We start from the raw sequence: 7,996 nt of genomic DNA on the forward strand, positions 1-7,996 counted from the left end.
AATTCCCTCTCAGCCACCCAAGGTCCCCTCAAGCAGTGCCATTGCCAGGGCTCGCAGAGCACACACTTCTCCCCTGGTCAGTAGGAGCTTCTCTGGCATCAGACAGGCAGAGGAAGGAGCCCTTCTGTTCTCTGCAGATTAATCATCGTGGGAGAACAGGATTACAATAGCAGTAAAGGCAGAGCAGGTCACCAGAAAGGCTAGGTGTTTTGACAGAGATGGTTCTGCAACCAAAGAAACTTGTTGAAAGCTTTTCCAAAACCTTGGAAGCTGAGATATTTATAAATAGTCCTTAATCTCTTTCATTCCAACAAAATACGTTTTTTTTCAGTTTGGAAAGGAGCAGGCAAACCTCCACTAGCAATGCAGCTCTATTCACCTCACTTACTGCCATCTGGGCCACTACTGAGCAACAGTGCAGTCTGCAGAGGGGAGCAGAGCAGCAGACAATACTTCCTAAAGGAAACCACAGAGGATTGACCATGAGTGATCCTCCCGGACTCCAGGTGCCCCACAAAGTCAGGCAGAACTGGCAAACAGACGTGTGAGTACAGAGCAGCAGCTGTCACTGCTGCCTTTCATTGTCCTGTGGACTTCAGTAGGACACAGAATAAAATTAGCCTTTCCACCTCATGCAGACCCTCGCCACTTCATCTCAGCAGCATACCCTCGCCTTTTGGTAATACAGTTGTAAGCAATGACTTATAGAGGCAGCTTGTTGGGCATTTTTTTGAGTAGGGTTTAATTATTATTTTTTTAAAGGCAGTTTTCAGAAATTAGGATTCAGCTTACCAAGCTGACACACCAACTCATGATGTGCCTTGTTTGGTACAGTACGCTGGTCAGCTAGAACTAGATTTCACATTAAAAAGGCATTGTAATATTGTAACTGGAGCAGGAACATCATAACAAAGATAGACAGTCTTGGAAAACTAGTTCCAAAAACTTTCAACATCCATAATCCTCCCTCTCCATCTTGTGTCTTGCAAGTTTGGTGTGTGGGTGTTTGCATACCCTTGTTTCTCTCTCATCATGCCTCTACCACTTGTCAGCTCATTGCAGTTCTCAGCCTACTGTCAAGATCACTCTCCCCTTTTGTCATCTGACATTCCCTAGAGCTGTCTGGAAGGGGAAATCTTGAGTGCAGTTGATCTGCCCCAGCGTCATTCACCCACAGGACCTGAAGAAGGAGCACAGGCCACTTGCTTCGCCTCCCAGTCTCTCCTCCATCCAGCTCATCTGAACCACAGCCAGGGTGCAGCATGTGCCAGGGACAGAAGTAATCACTCTCTAGGGCTCAGGACACTCAAATGTTATCTTTCTTGCAATTCATCCCATCGCAACATAGGCATGGCCTCATAACATAGATGTGTTCATTGTACTGATAATAGTAGGGTTGTTACCTATAAACTTTCTCTCTTTCAATTCTGTTTCTCTGTCTCCATGTGCCTCTCTGACACTATATTTTTGCAAAACAGCCAAGGAAAATTTAAGTACCACGTTGCTGCACACAGTTTCCCTAAGACTTTGAAGGTCAGAAAAACAAATGTTTGCTTTTTTCTTCCCATGACAAAATAACCTCCATGACAAAATAGCACTGCAGTACTAACGGGTTACTGCATTTCAGGAGGAGCAATTCCATCTGGTCGATATTTCCATCAGCCTATCTGTGGAGAGCTGGTTGTTCAGAATCTCTAGATGACACAGTGATATGAACCTAATCAACACTGTGTCTCAGTTTTCAAATCTCATTGGAAAGCATATCTTGTCTCCCTTGTCAGTATTGCTTAATTTTCCTCTTCCACTAAGCTACTATTTCATTCACTGGCAGCAGCTCGCACTGACAGGCAACACAGTTCATAGGACTGACCTGGGGCCACAGTCCAGAGCTGTAGGACTCCAGTACTAACAGTCCCACAAGCTTGGACAAAGCACCGTGTTCCACTTTCCCCAGTTTCTACATAAATGTTTCCCCTGCTAAAGGAGGCTGGAATCATTATATTCTATGCATATTCAATGCTAAACACCTCTCCGAGTTTATTTATCATGTTTATAGAAACAAGTAGTTACAGAGGTGACATGAGAGATCAAACCTCCACCTTTAGAATGGGAGATACAACCTTTCCCTCTCCGGAGGCTATATCATTCTTATTTGTGAGTTACTGTCACTTTTTAGGTGAATTGCTACACATAGAGTTCTGTTGTAGATTCAGTTTATAAATAAAGAACCAGGAGGAATAACTGCAGTTAGGAGAGGCTTTGCAACAGTCAGTCAACATGAATTTCTTGTATTTAATGAAATATTGCACACTAGAATTAATGCAGTGAGGGAAATATCTCTAAAAGCCAATGCTGACTTCAGTGACTTCAGTTGTCATCCATGACATTGAGCATGTGACAATAGCACAAGCTATTACTTGTGCCCCTTTTGCTGCAGATAAGGAGAGCACCATCAGACCTAATACCTGCTGAAAAAAAATCAAACAAGATTGCCTCCTGTCTGGAAAACAGCCTGACATGCCTTGTGGCCTGTTAGTTTACTTCTCAGGCAAACACCTCTACTGCAGTTCAGAGAGTTAAAATAGTGCCATGCCTGATCTCCCACAGAAGTTTAGAAGGAGGGTGCAGAAGTCCAACAGATATAATTAATGTCAAGCGGTGTGCGCAGGCAGCGTCCATTCCGCTGCCTCCCTTTGCCCTGCCCACCTGCTGCCCACCGACTACTCCTCTACAGCCGCCCTGACATGCCTGGGAAGCTCTACTCCAAATGGTCTCCTCCTTTCGGTGTTTCCTGAGGAAACACTCAAACAGTTCATCTGCTCTTTAGGCAATTAATGGGCTTCATGAAGCATCTGGTGAGTGGAGTTCTGCAGGGCCCCTACTCTGCAGCAGCTCACACCATGGCACACGTATGCTCCTGGCCTGAACAACTCGTGCAAATCAAAATCTGTGGAGCTGCACACACTGGCTGGAAAGTTGCCTTTATCAATTTTCATAGTTCTTGATCTCACACCCATATTGTTTTTATTAGTGTCAGTAAAGTTACTCCCAGACCTGGCCTCTCTGTAGACCAGTGCTCAGGTCTGCACAGAACATGACCTTTTTTGAAATTATGCAACTTTCTCTGCTGAGAATGTCTTCCTCTAGCCCACTTCATCCTCGCTCTAGACCAATAGTTTAGACTTGGATTACAGAAGGGGTTTTTTTCCCCAGTAGGTTGAGAATAGCTGCAGTAGCAAAGATGCTAGGTGCTGCCACAGTGGTAAGGAAAACTTGGGTTAATGCAGGATTTGCCTTAGGAGAGCTAGTTGGACAAGAAGATGGAATTACTCCATCTCTCTTCTCCCAGAAAGACAAAACCTGTCACAGACTTCAGGTTTTTTAAGCAGCAGAGCTAACAAGGGAGTGGGAATCAAAGCTTTATTCTACTAGTTTTATCCTTTTGAAAGTCAGGAACAAAAATAAATTCTTCATTGCTGCTGTCAAGAGCAAGAAAGAGGCCTTCCAATGGTGCTGCTCAAGTAGGAGAGCACACAACAGTTGCAGGACTACCTGTACATTCCTGTTCTTTCCAAAGAGTTCCACCTGTACAAAATCTAATTCTGAAGTATTAACGATAAATGTGTTTGCTGACATGCTTAAATTACTGTGGAGTCCTGCTATCCTGCTTGGTTCCACACATCATGTCCTGCTGGAATACCAGGATTTGATTAAGGAATGAGGAGTTTTATAGATCTGCATGATGTTGCTGTTCATCACATGAGAGCAAAGTGAATTGCACCTTTTCCTTCAGCAATCACACCTCAATGCCTCAACCACCACCTTTAGAATGCCCTTTGCCCTTTTTGCCCTTTGTGGCCAGAAGCCCTTCATGGAGGTGGCGAGAAGCTGCCAAAAGTATCCAGGGAGATTCAGCAATGGCTGCAGGAGTGAGAAATGTCCCCTGTCTATTTGGAGTTGGTGATCAGCACATTATGAACCTGCAAGTGAAAATACAATCACCATTACGAGCACTGACATCTAAAGGCACAACCTTTCAGCTTGCCAGGCACAGGGAGAGCTATGATGAATTAACTTACTAGCTTGATTGTGGCAGGGCACAGTGAAAATACTAAGTTTCCATAACGCCTGTGTGGCATAAAAGCTTTTGTATAAAGCATAAACACGGCTTGTGTAACTCGAAGGTAATGGGAGATGAAGGAAAGAAAAACAGGGTGAAAGAAAGCAACTGCTTGTAGAGCAAGTATAAAAAGCAAGGAGTCTCTGTGGCAGGGCAGCAGCGAGGGACTTGTCTCACTTGTGGAAATGACTTCCACTCTTCTTTCTCTTTGGTTATGTCCAACCCCCAACATGCTATGATTCTATGTCTCTATTGCCTCTTTGCCCATTTTATTCCAGTATTGTTTTGTAATATGCACTTATGCATTTGTCAAAGGTCCCGTGCAAAGGGAATACGAAAATAAACTGCATCTCCTAGACACCAGTGTAACAGCATTAATACATTTGCCACCAGCCACAAAGGGAAAACCTTGGGTGAAAACAAAAGCCAGAAGAACATAGCATAGAACTGAGGGATGATTCTGTCGTTATTGTTGCTCTGTCTATGCTAGGATTAGACCTAGCTTAAACTAAGATCAGTAGGAAAGAATTGGAAAAGCATATCTGCACACAAAAGGCTAATCTGCTCTAACTTGCCTCAGTTTAGAGATATATTGCCCATCTGTCCTGTGCAGAGCCCTTCCCTCAGCTCAGCTTTTCCACAGCCCTAGCTGCAGGAGCCACGCAACTCAGGAATGGCTCAGACCACAGGAGTAGAAAATGAACCCACTGTTGGCCTGAGCAGCAACAACTAGAAGCAAGGTGAGGTTTCTGTGTACTCATCAGATTTCTCAGTAAATGGACCAAATTTATCTCTTCCACTCATTCCTATCTCATTTCCCCCAGTAGAGAAGAAGCACAGCTCCACCTGGAAAGCAAGTAGCATACAGCCTTCTTATCCACGTGTTCAAGTGTTTGACATCTCTTTTCTTGGCCAGAAACTAACTACAATATTAAACCTCAGTCAAGTGCGCCAGCCTCTCCTTGGACTGACCTAACTCTCCTCAGATCTCCTTAGCATCCCCACCCCTGTGCTCAGAGCTTCCCCTCCTAAATCCAGAGTGAAAACAAATGTCTCTCCAAGGCAGACACCAAAGGCAGGCTGAGCTGCGTGGCTGTATTAATAAGGAAGTTAAGACTAATTGAAGGAAGTGCTGTTACCTCCACATATAGCATTATACTAAATTGCTACACTATTTCTAGCATCCATATTTTCTCATGAATGCTTAAATACCAAAGCCCATTCAGATCCATGGCAATAATAAAAGGCTGTAGAGGACAAATTTGTTTCTTAGCTTATATAACTGCTAAAGTCAAACAGAGAAGCGACTGAAGTTGAACACAAATGTAGTTTCATGAGAGGAAAATATCAGGCATAAAGAACTGTTTAATCTTTCAGAAAAAAAAAAAAAAAGGCATCCAGAAAAGAAGCTGGAAGGAGCAGCCAGCTGGGCTCCAGGGCGCAGCAGGAGGAGTTTCTTCTAACAACTGGTTGATGGCAGATTCTCCCTTCCTTGACCAGGTCAGGATCAGATGAAATGCCTGACCCACACAGAAGTTTTAACTGTATTATATTGAGATCTGCAGACACACACACATTAAAAAAAAAAAAAGAAGCTTTGCTTGGAGAAAGCTGTACTCTGTAGTGAGAGGGATTACTCAGTGATAAGGCGGTGATCTCTTCCATGCAGAGATTCCTTCCATTGAGTGGATCTTCATACAGGTTTTTCCAGGCTAACTTGCCCCTGAAAATCCTGGGGCTGCCTTAGAGTGATGGCAGAGGCACGCAGGGGAAGCGAGCAGGCTCTGGGGGAAGCAGGCAGGGAGAGGGGCACCGAAAGGCTGAGGGTGCAGGTATTGCCAACAGGGAGCCTCTGGTTTAACGAGATAAGGAGGCATATCCCTGAGTCCAGAGTGGCTGAATTCCCCTTTCCTACCTACTGAGAAGGTGAGTGATCACAAGGAATCCCCCTCCCTGAGAAATGGGCTCTGGTAGGTCTGTTAGGTCCCACAAAGCTGGTGGGGCTGAGCATGGAAGGGAGGAACAGTCCTGAGGTGGAGGAAGACTGGGTCCATTTTGGTTCCATCCCCACGTCCTCTGTGACACTAGGGAAATGGCACTCTCTCCCTGAGCCCCAGAGCTGTGTGGGTGCTCACTGGGACCCTGGCGGCACCTCTCGTTAGCCCCCTGTGTCCCCAGCTGCAGGCTCCTCGGGGCATGGCTGTCCCCAGCAGCTTGCCACCGTACTGCCATCACCAGCCCAGGGCCTCTAGGTGCTGCTGTGCGACCAGCAATGGATTTCCCGGCAGGAGAGAAGGGAAAAGGACGGCAGGAACATCCTCACATTGCAGGACGAAACTGCAGCAATTCTGGATCACCAGAAAAGTGCTTTTTTCTTTCAAAGCATCTTGTTCGTTCTTGTGTAAACCAGGCCACAGGGCAAGGCTCTCAATCCACATTTCCTGCAGGGATTGCAGCAGAGGGAATAAGCCTGAACAGTGGATTCTGCATCACATTTTGACCACATTTTGACTAAGTGACAGCTGTAGTTTAGGTTTTCACACAAACTAAAAAAGAGGAGGTTAAACTGAGCTAATGGTGTTGCCATGATAGGAGTTAACCCTCTTAGATCAAGAACAAGAATATAAGAAATTTGTCACAGAGAACAGTGATGCACATGGGGCTGATGCTTGAAGGTGAGGCTTAAAGCTTCAGGCACTAACTAATTAACACTTTGCCTAATTAGATATTGATCACTGTCACAAAGCATGTCATGACCACCATAAGCTTACAACAACGTGCTAACCAGTGATGGAGAATTAGAACATGTACCAGAAAGTGTATTAGTTGTTTCTCCTCTAGGAACTTTACTCATTTAACAAATCTGTGATTCTCATCCTGCTGTTTCCTAAACTAGTGACAAGTATTTCCTTGTTTCTTGAGTGCAGCCTCAGCTTTCCTCTTCACAGTTATAGTATGATTTTCACCTTGCATTAAAGTATTGTTCCTCCTTTCCTGACAGCCCACAGAATGCAAATTTAGGTGTTCATTACCCAGCTGATCCCATGCCAGCTGGGACAACAAAGGGAGGTAATTTTGTCTCACCACCGGTAGAGATGCTGTATTAACCGTGTCTTCTTGTGTGAATCCCATGCTGTGCAGGATATAGCATGAATTCTTTGTGACCAGATGAACCCTTAACACCATCTCACAAACACGCTGCGAGCACTGAAACAGTAAATAACAGATCTGCCTGTCCCTGGGTAAAAAGAACTTGCAAAGTTCATGTTGCATCCCTGACAGCACACATATACTTATAGAAGGGGTTTATTACTATACGTACTGCAGAGCGAAAGAAGCAAGAAGACTCTCTCTTAGAAGTTCACTCTGGTTCAGCTGATTCATGGGGCCTCTCTGAAACTGCCCACAGGAGACTTTATTTCCTTTGAAACATTAATCCCATCTTAGTGAAGGGATGGTGCACAGTCAGACACAAACCTTGGAGAATGGCTCTTTAATTTTTCCATCTGGGAATCCTCCACTCAACAAATGCATTTAATGCCTATACGTGATCTCTGATGGCTGTTGCATGCTGAAGTGTGAGGATTATGTGATGCTGCTTATTGAATGAGAGGTCTCAGACGTGCAGTGAGAAGTAGTGGAGTGGCACAGAGCAATGGAGGGGAGGCAGTGGTGGGAGCAATTGGAAGGTCCTCTTCTGTAGCAGAGTCTGATACAGGTGATCCGAGGAAATACAGGAGGTATATACCTCAAGGAAGGAAAAGCCTTGTTAAACTTGATACATTTAGTTGTCACCCCTTCATTATATAGAAAATAGTCCCTTACAGGAGCCATGCAGACAGTTTTCAGCTCCAGCAATGTCCACACAACCCAGCA

This window comes from Apaloderma vittatum, unplaced genomic scaffold (assembly GCF_000703405.1).
Source record: "Apaloderma vittatum isolate BGI_N311 unplaced genomic scaffold, ASM70340v1 scaffold7376, whole genome shotgun sequence".
Lineage (NCBI taxonomy): Eukaryota > Metazoa > Chordata > Aves > Trogoniformes > Trogonidae > Apaloderma > Apaloderma vittatum.